The sequence below is a fragment of the Monodelphis domestica genome, chromosome 5 (genome assembly GCF_027887165.1).
Source record: "Monodelphis domestica isolate mMonDom1 chromosome 5, mMonDom1.pri, whole genome shotgun sequence".
Taxonomy (NCBI): domain Eukaryota; kingdom Metazoa; phylum Chordata; class Mammalia; order Didelphimorphia; family Didelphidae; genus Monodelphis; species Monodelphis domestica.
This window is the reverse complement of record NC_077231.1, coordinates 242424672-242437745: the sequence shown is the minus strand read 5'-3', so window position 1 is coordinate 242437745 and position 13074 is coordinate 242424672.

The following is a 13074-nucleotide window of genomic DNA, read 5'->3' as shown; positions in this document are numbered from 1 at the left end:
ACATGAACAGGCAGTTTTCAGTCAAAGAAATAAAAACTATTAATAAGCACATGAAGAAGTGTTCTAAAACTCTGATAATCAGAGAGATGCAAATCAAAACAACTCTGAGGTATCACCTCACACCTAGCAGATTGGCTAACATGACAGCAAAGGAAAGTAATGAATGCTGGAGGGGATGTGACAAAGTAGGAACATTAATTCATTACTGGTGGAGTTGTGAAGTGATCCAACCATTCTGGAGGGCAATTTGGAACTATGACCAAAGGACAATAAAAGACTGTCTGCCCTTTGATCCAGCCATAGCACTGCTGAGTTTGTACCCCAAAGAGATAATAAGGAAAAAGACATGTACAAGAATATTCATAGTTGTACTCTTTGTGGTGGCAAAAAAAAATTGGAAACTGAGGGGATGCCCTTCAATTGGGGGAATGGCTGAACAAATTGTGGTATATGTTGGTGATGGAATACTATTGAGCTCAAAGGAATAATGAACTGGAGGAATTCCATGGGAACTGGAATGACCTCCAAAAATTGATGCAGAGTGAAAGGAGCAGAACCAGGAGAACATTGTACACAGAGACTGAAACACTGTGGTACAATCAAATGTAATGGACTTCTCCATTAGTGTCAATACAATATCCCTGAACAATCTGCAGGCATCTAGGAGAAAAAACACTATCCACAAGCAGAAGACAAATTGTAGGAGTATAAGCACTGAGGAAAAGCAACTGATTGACTTTGAGGTCAAGGGGTTGAGGAGATATGAGTGAGGAGAGACTCTACATTAACACCCTAATGCAAATACCAACAACACGGAAATGGGTTTGAATCAAGGACACATGTGATACCCAGTGGAATTGCTTGTCAGCTCTGGGAGGGGTAGTGGGAGGGGGGAGGAAAAGAAAATAATCTATGTTTCTAATGAATGATGTTTGAAAATGACAAAATAAAACAATGTTTAAAAGGGAAAAAAAGAAATAGGATACTGATATTGAGGTTAATGTATAATCATAATATTAATAATAAATAAAAATTTAAAAATAAAAAAAGACTTACTGAGTTAGTTCATCAGTCCTCTTCTTCTCTACTGGCACTGTTGATGCATAGTGATCTGGATCCATAACTACATAGGAAAAGATAAGGATATATTATTTTTTAAAATATTTTCCATGTAGATACAATTTTTAATAACAATTTTCTGACATCTTGTGATCTAAGTTCTCCCTTTCCCTTTCTCTTCACACTTCTTCCCAAGGAAGCAACTAATCTGATATAGGTTACATGTGTGCTGTCATATAATGACTTTTTCCCTGTGTCATGTTCTGAATGAGGAAACTGAAGCAAACAGGGTTAAGTGATTTGCCCAGGGTCGAAAACCTAATAAGTGTCTGAGGCCAGATTTGAACTCAGAAAGATGAATCTTCATGAATTCAGGCCTGACTTTCTATCCACTGTATCTCTAGTAGGCTAGTTGGGATGCATTAATTTCAAGAAAATATAACACTTTCAGTGATCCCAAGCTACATAAGGCCAACTTGTTAAGCTTCATTATTTGTTAATGATGCCCTAAGGCTGAAATCTTGGATAATATAATCTAAGAATGACTTCAAAAAACATACATTATCAAGAAAATCCATGTGACCCAAAATAAATTGAGTTGACTCAGTATCAATAATGAGGAAAAACTACTGGACATTCTAGTTCATAAACCTATTTCCATAAAATATGAAAAGAATTAGCAGAAAGAATCCACCACTTTGACTGAGTCCTCTATGGAAAACTTATGAAAAATCCTGATGGCTAATTCAACTGAAATGAAGCCAAATTTTATCACTTTAATACATTTAATATAATCTAGCTTTTATCTCAGAGAATATGAATTTTCTTTTTTTTAAATTTTATAATATTTTATTTGATCATTTCCAAGCATTATTCCTTAAATACAAAGATCATTTTCTTTTCCTCCCCCCATCCCCCCATAGCTGACGCATGATTCCACTGGGTATCACATGTGTTCTTGATTCGAACCCATTGCCATGTTGTTAGTATTTGCATTAGAGTGTTCATTTAGAGTCTCTCCTCTGTCATGTCCCCTCAACCGCTGTAGTCAGGCAGTTGCTCTTCCTCGGTGTTTCTACTCCCACAGTTTATCCTCTGCTTATGAATAGTATTTTGTCTCCTAGATCCCCGCAGCTTGTTCAGGGACATTACACCGCCACTAATTGAGAAGTCCATTACGTTCAATTATACCACAGTGTATCAGTCTCTGTGTACAATGCTCTCCTGGTTCTGCTCCTCTCCTTCTGCATCACTTCCTGGAGGTTGTTCCAGTCTCCATGGAATTCCTCCACTTTATTATTCCTTTGAGCACAATAGTATTCCATCACCAACATATTCCACAATTTGTTCAGCCATTCCCCAATTGATGGGCATCCCCTCTTTTTCCAATTTTTGGCCACCACAAAGAGCGCAGCTATGAATATTTTTGTACAAGTCTTTTTCTCCATTATCCCTTTGGGATATAGACCGAGCAGTGCTATGGCTGGATCAAAGGGCAGACAGTATTTTGTCGCCCTTTGGGCATAGTTCCAAATTGCCCTCCAGAATGTTTGAATCAGTTCACAACTCCACCAGCAATGAATTAATGTCCCTACTTTGCCACATCCCCTCCAGCATTCACTGCTTTCCTCTGCTATCATGTCAGCCAATCTGCTAGGTGTGAAGTGATACCTCAGAGTTGTTTTGATTTGCATCTCTCTGATTATAAGAGATTTAGAACACTTCTTCATGTGCTTATTAATAGTTTTGATTTCTTTATCTGAGAACTGCCTATCCATGTCCCTTGCCCATTTATCAATGGGAGAATGGCTTGGATTTTTGTACAATTGATTTAGCTCTTTATAAATTTGAGTAATTAAACCTTTGTCAGAGGTCTCTATGAAGATTTTTTCCCTAATTTGTTGTTTCCCTTCTGATTTTAGTTACATTAGTTTTGTTTGTACAAAAGCTTTTTAATTTGATGTAGTCAAAGTTATTTATTTTACATTTTGTGATTCTTTCTAGGTCTTGCTTGGTTTTAAAATCTTTCCCCTCCCAAAGATCTGATATGTATACTATTCTGTGTTTACCCAATTTACTTATGGTTTCCTTCTTCATGTTTAAGTCATTCACCCATTTTGAATTTATCTTGGTGTAGGGTGTGAGGTGTTGATCTATTCCTAATCTCTCCCACAAACCTTCCAATTTTCCCAGCAGATTTTATCGAATAGTGGATTTTTGCCCCAAAAGCTGGGATCTTTGGATTTATGGTATACTGTCTTGCTGAGGTCTCTTGCCCCAAGTCTATTCCACTGATCCTCCTTTCTGTCTCTTAGCCAGTACCAAATTGTTTTGATGACTGCTGCTTTGTAATATAGTTTGAGGTCTGGGACTGCATAGCCCCCTTCCTTTGTATTTTTTTTTCATTATTTCCCTGGATATCCTTGATCTTTTGTTATTACAAATGAACTTTGTTATGTTTTTTTCTAAATCAGTAAAGAAATGTTTGGGCAGCTCAATGGGTATGGCACTAAATAGATAAATAAGTTTGGGTAGCATGGTCACTTTTATTATATTGGCTCGTCCTATCCATGAGCAGTTAATGTTTTTCCAATTGCTCCAGTCTAGTTTTAGTTGTGTGGAGAGTGTTTTGTAGTTGTGTTCATATAGTTCCTGTGTTTGTCTCGGGAGATAGATTCCTAAGTATTTTATTTTGTCTAAGGTGATTTTGAATGGGATTTCTCTTTCTAGTTTTTGCTGCTGAGCTGTGTTGGAAATATATAGAAATGCTGATGACTTATGTGGGTTTATTTTGTATCCTGCAACTTTGTTAAAGTTGTTGATTATTTCAATTAGCTTTTTGGTTGAATCTCTAGGATTCTTTAAGTAGACCATCATGTCATCTGCAAAGAGTGATAACTTGGTCTCCTCCTTGCCTATTTTGATGCCTTCAATTTCTTTTTCTTCTCTAATTGCTACTGCTAGTGTTTCTAGTACAATGTCAAATAGTAGAAGTGATAATGTGCATCCTTGTTTCACTCCTGATCTTATTGGGAATGGATTTAGTTTATCCCCATTGCAGATGATATTAGCTGATGGTTTTAGATATATACTGTGTATTATTTTTAGTAATGACCCTTCAATTCTTATGCTTTCTAGTGTTTTTAATAGGAATGGGAGTTGTATTTTATCAAAGGATTTTTCTGCGTCTACTGAGATAATCATGTGATTTTTGTTGTTTTGTTGTTGATGTGATCAATTATGTGGATGGTTTTCCTAATATTGAACCAGCCCTGCATCCCTGGTATAAATCCTAATTGATCATGGTGGATGACCCTTCTGATCACTTGCTGGAGTCTTTTTGTTAATATCCTATTTAATATTTTTGCATCTATATTCATTAGGGAGATTGGTCTATAATTTTCTTTCTCTGTTTTTGACTTGCCTGATTTAGGAATCAGTACCATGTTAGTGTCATAAAAGAAGGTTGGTAGAATTCCCTCTTTGCTTATTATGTCAAATAGTTTGTATAGTACTGGGATTAACTGTTCTTTGAATGTTTGATAGAATTCACTGGTGAATCCATCAGGCCCTAGGGATCAAAGAACTTTCTTTGATGGCTTGTTGGATTTCATTTTCTGATATAGGATTATTTAAAAATTCTATTTCTTCTTCTGTTAGTCTAGGCAGTTTGGATTTTTGTATATATTCATCCATATCACCTAAATTGGTGTATTTATTGCCATATAATTGGGCATAATAATTTTTAATGATTGCCTTAATTTCCTCTTCATTGGAGGTGATGTCCCCCTTTTCATTTTTTATGCTGTTAATTTGCTTTTCTTTCTTCCTTTTTTAATTAGATTGACCAGTACTTTGTCTATTTTGTTTGTTTTTTCAAAGTACCACCTTCTTGTCTTGTTTATTAAATCAATAGTTCTATCACTTTCGATTTTATTAATTTCTCCCTTATTTTTTAGGATTTCTAGTTTGGTTTTCTGCTGGGTTTTTTTAATTTGAACACTTTTGAGTTTTTTTTATTTGCATTTCCAATTGATTGATCTCTGCTCTCCCTAGTTTGTTAATATATGCTCTCAGGGATATGAATTTACCTCTGATTACCACTTTGGCTGCATCCCAAAACGTGTGAAAGGATAACTCTACATTGTCATTTTCCTCAATAAAATTACTAATTGTTTCTATGATTTCTTCTCTAACTAAATGGTTTTGGAGTATCATATTGTTTAATTTCCAATTAGTTTTTTATTTGGTTTTCCATGTACCTTTATTCATCATTATTTTTATTGCCTTGTGATCTGAAAAGGCTGCATTTATTATTTCTGCTTTTCTTCATTTGTGTGCCATGTTTCTGTGACCTAATGTATGGTCAATCTTTGTGAATGTGCCATGTGGTGCTGAGAAGAAGGTGTATTCCTTTTTAATCCCTATTTATTTTTCTCCATATGTCTATTAATTCTAATTTTTCTAAGATTTCATTCACTTCTTTTACCTCTTTCTTATTTATTTTTTGATTTGATTAATCTAAATTTGATAATGGTTGGTTTAAGTCTCCCACTAATATGGTTTTACTGTCTATTTCTTCCTTCAATTCTCCTAGTTTCTCCATTAGAAATTTGGGTGCTATATTATTTGGTGCATACATGTTGATTAGTGATATTTCCTCATTGTCTATATTCCCTTTTAACAGAATATATTTACCTTCCCTATCCCTTTTGATCAGGTCTATTTTTGCTTTGGCTTTATCAGATATCATGATTACCACTCCTGCCTTCTTTCTGTCAGTTGAGGCCCAGAAGATCTTTCTCCATCCTTTAATTCTGACCTTGTGGGTGTCTACCTGTTAATATGTGTTTCTTGAAGACAACATATGGTAGGGTTTTGAATTCTAATCCATTCTGCTATTCGTCTACATTTTATGCGGGAGTTCATCCCATTCACATTCAAAGTTATGACTGTCACTTGTGGACTCCCTGGCATTTTGATATCCTTCCCTAATTCTAACCTTTCTTCTTCAGCTCTACCTTTTAGTCCAGTGATTTACTTTAAATCAGTCCCTCTTGTCCCTTCCATTGATATGTTTCCCTTTCTAGTCCCTCCCTTTTTGTTCTCTCCCCCTACCCCCTCTTCTTCCTTCCCTTTTTTGTTTTCCTCTCCCCCTACCCCCTTGGTTTCCCTTCTCCCTTCCCTTGTTGGGTAAGATAGAATTCAAGATCCCAATGGATCTGGATGTTCTTCCCTCTCAGAGTTGATTTCCCTGAGAGTAAGGCTTAAGTAAAAACTCTCTTCCTCTCCTTCTTATAGGAGTTTTCTTCCCCTCCCCATCTGGTGTGAATCTTTGTGTGAGAAAGATTATTCTATTTGGTCTTTCTTTTCCCCCTATTTACACATTACATTTTCCCCACATGTTAGTATAATAGATTGATATAAATGTAGTCCTTATAGAAGAGAGTTTGAGTAAAAGAAAAAGATAACATTTTTCTCCTTTTCCTTTTCCTTCATATTTACCTTTTCAGGTATTCCATGTTCTTTGTTTTTCGATATCGAACTTTCCACAGAGCTCTGGTCTTTTCTTTGCAAAAACTTGGAAATCTTCTATTTTGTTGAATGCCCATACTTTCCCTTGGAAGTGTATAGTCTGTTTTGATGGATAGCTGATTCTTTGTTGAAGACCCAGCTCTCTTGCCTTTCTGAAAATCATGTTCCATGCCTTATGATCATTCAGAGTGGAACTTTCAAGGTCTTATGTGACCCTGATTGGCATTCTTTATATCTAAATTTTGTTTTTCTGGCTTCTTGTAGGATTTTTTCTTTTGTTTGAAAGCTTTGGAATTTGGCAATTACATTCCTGGGAGTTGTCTTTTGGGGATTTAGTGTAGAGGGTGTTCTGTGAGCTCTGTCAGTGGCTGTATTGCCCCCTTGTTCTAGAATCTCTGGGCAATTTTCTTTGATTATATCTTTATTACGATGTCAAGTTTGCTGTTTGTTTCTGGTTTTTCTGGAAGTCCAATTATTCTTAAATTATCTCTTCTTCCTCTATTTTCCAAGTCTGTCACATTGTCAGTGAGATATTTTATGTTCTCTTTTAATTCCTTGGTCTTTTGGCTTTGCTTTATTAAGCCTTGCTCATTGTCTTCGAGTTGCCTGATTCTGATTTTTAAAGCCTGGTTTTCCTTTTCACTTTGGTCAAACTGGTTTTGTAGATGCGTGAATTTCTTTTGCATTATTTCCTACTTTTCCTCCCAGAGGGCTTCCATCTTTTTGATCCTTTCCGATTCAAATTCTTCATGGGTTTGTGGAGAGTTTCCATTTAATTTGGAAGTTTTCGGAGCATTTGCTTGTGTTTCCTCTTCGATCTCCTCTGTATTTTGTATTTTTGCTCCATAAAATGTGTCCAAATTTGCCCCCTTCTTCTTGTTTTTCTTGGAATTTTGGGGCTTTTGTGCTTCTGTGGAGTTTGCCTTCTCTATCTGAGTGGGGAGGACTAGCTTTTCTTATCTCTGTCTGGTGTTCAGAGGTTTTAGCCCTAGGCAGATTTTCCATTCTATGCAGTTGTTGTTCTGTCTTCCCGGGGAAGCCAGGAATTGCTGGTGTTTCCGTGTTACTGCCTTCCTCGGTTCCCTCCCGATGCTTCTCCTTTGCCTTACTTCCATGTTTTGAGCCTGGCTTGGCACTCTCTGCGAGGTGTTTCAGTGCCTTTGCCGACCAGCCTAGACTGCTCTCTGAGGGGAAGGGGCCGTGGCTTCCTGGAGTGCCTACGGCTCCTGATAAGATTAGCTTTTGCTGGGTTGAACTGAGTATGCCTTGAGGCAGGGACCTTCCATGAGATTGGGATGGAGGGATCCAGCCAGGGGGTTACAGGCTCCCCCCGTCTCTCTCTGTTTCCCTGCTGTCTATGTGCCCCCTCGTCTGAGTCAGGTTGTTTTCAGGAAGCAGCCTTCAGAATAGCTGGCCCTGAGGCTCTGAGGTTCCCTCTGCTGCCTTGGACTCGGCACTCTGGGTTGGGGGGGATGGGTCCTGGGACCTTCCTTCTGCCTACCCCTTAGGTCCAAGTGATCTTGGGTTCTGGCTTTTGGGGGGGGGGCATACCTTTTGATCCAGGTTCAGGAGGAGGGTTCCCGGGGTATATGCTATTGATCATTTTGAATTTCGGTGCCCTAGGAGCATATAGTTTGAGTTCAGTAGGGAAGGGTTTCCAGAGATCTGAACTTTAGCTTTCTCTAAGCCACCATCTTGACCGGATCAATATGTATTTTCTTATTTGTAGCTTTCACATTAAAACATTTCAATATTTATTTAATTAATTAGTTGCTTCATTGACTGGTATTTGCAAAATTGAATACTAGTAGAGTTGTTCATCTAATTATACAGAAAAATAAAAAGATATCATATTTCCAGGACCATTAATTGCTACCAGTCAATCAACAAATATTTATCAAGCATCTTCTAGGTTTTGGGGATACAAAGACAAAAATGAAATACTCCTTGCCCTCTGAAAGCTTACATATAGCTGGTAAAAAAAAAACATTTTCACAAGTGTAGGATATTTACAAAATAATAAACCATGATCAAATATAATAATAAACCATAGATCAGTGGGGATATAACATAAAGAAATTAGGAAAATGTGATGGCTTGATAGAGGCTTCATTTATGCAGGCAGCTATTCATTATATCACATGTATACAAATAAATGATAACACATGGAATATGATAAAGAAGGAATCAAAACAATGGAATGTGTTTGACAATCATAGCAACTTAAAATAACTTAAACCAGAGATAATAGAAGGAAAATATTCTAGTTAAGAAGAAAGAATCTATGTTTGGAGATGAAATATTATCTATAGGAAGCAAGAGGGCCAGGTTGGCTAGAATGTAGGGAGATTCATATGTAATTAGCCTGGAAAGATAGGCCATGTACACATTGGTAAGGGCTTTTCATCACAAAGGAATTTGTATTTCATCCTAAAAGCAATGAAGAGCCACTGACTATATTTTAAAAGGTTAATGTTTCAGTCAGACAAATGTTTTAATAATGTCGCTTTGGGGCAGCTGGTGGCACAGTTGATAGAGGAGTGGGTCGAAAATCAGGAGAACCCGAGTTCATATCTGGTTTCAGACAATGCCTAGTTATATTAACTAATCATTTAAACTTCAGTTCCTGCAACTATAGAATGAAGATAATAGTAGTGTCCACCTCACAGAATTTTGTTTTCAGGGTAGAGAGTCTAAGCTGTTTCCATTTTTACCTGGAAAATATGAAATCAAATAATTGTTGCTATTAGAGGTGAGAATTACATGTATGAAGAGATACAGTAAAAAGTTTATTTTTCCACCAAATGATTTTAAACCATACTATACTCTTCGTTAAACAAATGTCATACTGAAATACTTTGCAATAAATATCATAAAAAGAATGCAATTTTGATAACTGTGAAAAGGACATTTTGGGGGATGGCAGGGGCTATATTTGACCCAAAGAGACTCATGAGAAGTCCAATTCTAGATTATGATGGCTGTTGATTGAATAGAGAGATGAGGGGTAGTTGCAAGAAGTATCAAAAAGGCAGAATCAAGAAGAAATGGAAAATAAATGGATATTAGGTATGAATTCATGTGAAGGGTTCAAGGTGTTTCTCTACATTGTAAAATTATGTAATAAAGAAAAGAGATAGTACCATCAATAGGTATAGAGAAGTTAGGAGGAGAGGTGGGGTTTGAGTAGAAAATAATCAGTTATATATTTAACATGTTGAATTTGAAAAAAATTCATCCATGAAGAGAAGTCCAGAAAGAATGTGGAAGTGACTTTCAGAAGAAATATATCAGCTGTAAATGTAGATTTCAGAACACACAGGATCTAATGACATTATCAGTAGAATAAAGAGGAAATTACATATGACATGGCCCTGAGGGACACCCCAGACTGGGGACACAGACAATGTATGGAAATGTATGCTGAACCTAGAAAGACTATTGAGAAAGATTACTTGGTCAGGTAGAAAGAAATATAACAGATAACAGAGCACTGTCACAAAAACTCAGGGAGGAGAAAATATCAAGGACAGCATGATCAACTGTGTCAAGTACTACAGATGTTAGAGAGAGAGAGAGAGAGAGAGAGAGAGAGAGAGAGAGAGAGAGAGAGAGAGAGAGAGAGAGAGAGAGAGATGAGAAATACCAAATGGATTTAGCAATAAAGAGATATTATGACCTTTGAAAAAGCAGTTTCAGTGAAGTTCTATGAACAAAAGCTAGATTGCATGAGTCATGGAAGTAAAAGGAGAATGAAAAACTGTAGGTAGTAAATATAGATGGCTTTTCCTGGGTGTGTGGTTATGATACACAGGAGATATATAGATTGACAGCTTGACAGGAGGTTAGGATCAAGAAAAAAAGGGTGTTGTTTTGTTTTAAAGAAGGGAGAAAGGAGGATCTTTGTATGTTCAGAGGCACAAGGGAAGTACCTAATAGATAAAGTGATGTTGAAAAGTGAGAACAGAGGAGTGGTGATTGAAGGGGCAGGATGTTGGAAGAGACAGGAAAGGAAGAGAATGGTACTGACAAGGCTAAGGGCTACCTCATCCTGAGAATGAATCAAAGGATTTCTTCAAAATAGTGTCTTAGTACTTTAAAGATCCTTGAAGTGCTTGCACATCCTCTGTTCATTAATATGGATTACAACTCTTCAGTTGCTTGGTAAATAGTTGAGAGTCTCTGTAGCCACAAATTCTTTACCCTAAGACAACCGGAATAATGATTCTCATTTAACTAGGCTGATCCACACACAAGTAATCCATTTCTTAACTTGAGTGCTTAATGTAATGGCACAAAATAGCAGTTTGGCAGAAATTACAACATTGTACTAGTCCCTCTGCTTGGTTTTAAATAAATAAAATATTATTTTAATAAATATAATTTGACAAGATGTATATTCCATTAATGTAGGTAACTTGCATCAATGAAACTCCTCTAGTAATGCCTTCTTGGATTAAATGTATATTCACCTTTAGGAGTCTGACTGGAGGAAGTAAGAGGTTAAACTGTAAAAGGTCACACATCCAGTAGGTTTTTGTAGTCTGAATTTGAACCCTGGTCTTCATTCCTAATTCAAAGATTGCCTTTCTATGCACTATGTTTTCTAACCATCTAGTTCTTTATGTCTTTTTGCCTATCTGCTTATCTGTTGCTGCTTCTTCCTCTGTCTCTACTCATGTCCTTTTCTTTTCTCCCTGTCTCTCTATCCACTCTACCCTCCTCATCTCTCCATTCTTCTCCCATCTTTCCTTTCTTTTTTCCTTTCCTATCTCTCTATTTACTTCCATGGTTTTTAAAAGTTTTAATACAATGGAAGGAGAATATCTTTTGAAACTCTTTCCTTAAAACAGATTTGGTGTCAATCACACTATATTTCATATATGTTGTATGATTTAACATCATGCCTTGGTAAGTGATTTCCCCTTTCTTCATGTGATTTAAAATCTATGTATTTGATAAAATATTTACTGATGGCTTCTCTGGCAAGGATATATATGACTCAATGAGCATGATTCCTTATACAGTTTCTCCATATTTTATAACACAAATTTCCAGGTCAATGTTTAACAGTTAAATGCTTCTCTAGTTTATCATGCTCTCTGCCAGTTTATTGATAAGCAATCATGTTATGACTTTAAAATGATAAATTGTAAAATAACTTCCCTGCTTTATTAGTGTGTTGCTGACATATAATAAAATTAATATTAATTAAAATATATGTTTATAGCAGAGAAACCAATTACTTTATCCATAAGTACAATGAAAAATTGTTTTACTACCAAAGGTTTGCATTTTTTCTCTCTTCTCAGAAATAGTCATAACTTAATGTAGCAATTTAGTTATAAAAAGAGCAAACACTCCTATTTTCATCTTCTCTGATGTTTCAGGGGTTCATTTTTTTCTTACAATGTCATGGTATAAAATATAGGTTTCCTCTATAGGTACTAGTCTGATTCAAGCAGATGGATGGGGTTTTGTTGTGTCTCTTTTCATTTGATTTTGAGATTTCAGACTGTAAAATCTATCTTCTAGTTTTGAGTTCAGTGATTATATCAGTGTCTTAGAATCAGCAGGTATTTTTAGCTATCATCTCCATGCCAAGCATTGTGGTGAAAACCAAAGAATGCAATGACAGAAAAGAGGAGGCCACCATCCTCAAAGAACTTACATTCTACAAAGAGAAAACAACTCTTGCAGACAGATAAATACAGAATAGAAACAAAAGCCTCCAGCGTAATTCTTTGGTTTCTGATCATAGAATGTGAATTGGCCTTTTATTGAAAGTGACCCTTGAGCTGAGCCTTGATGAACATTAGGGATACAACGAGGGAGAACATTCCATGGAACAGGAAAAGCATGGAGGTTAGTGATAGAATCTAGGATCCTGGAAAGAGCCAGGAAACCAGAATGAGCAAAATCATCCCGAAAAGATAAGTTGGAGCCATATTAGAAAAGATTTTAAATAAGAAACAAAGTGGTTTTTATTTTGTCTGAGAAACAATATGGGACAATTGAATTTGTTTGAGAAAAGAAGTGATATGGTTGTTGGTTTTACAAATATTAGTTTGGCAAGTTATGTAGAGACTGGATCAGAAAGGAAAAATATTTGGAAATAATAATTACTCACTGTCCTCACAACAACCCAGGGAGGTAAGTAGTTTAAGCTTTTTCACTTATTTTACAAGTGAGTAAACTGAGACTAAGAGAGGTTATTCACATTGTGATGTTACTAAGAAGATTGGATTTTAACCTAGGTTTGAGGAAATGTATTCTTACACAGCAGGATAGAACAGAAGACCTATCTTGTAAGTCAGGGGGACCTGGGTTCAAGTCTTACATTTAAGTTAGTTGTCTGCAGCTTTTGAAAGAGTTCTCGCACGAGCAATAAATCTCCATCATTATTATTAAGGATGGATTAAGAATTTATGTTCAAGGTGGCAGCTATGTGGCTTAGTGTGTTGAGAGACAGATTTAGAG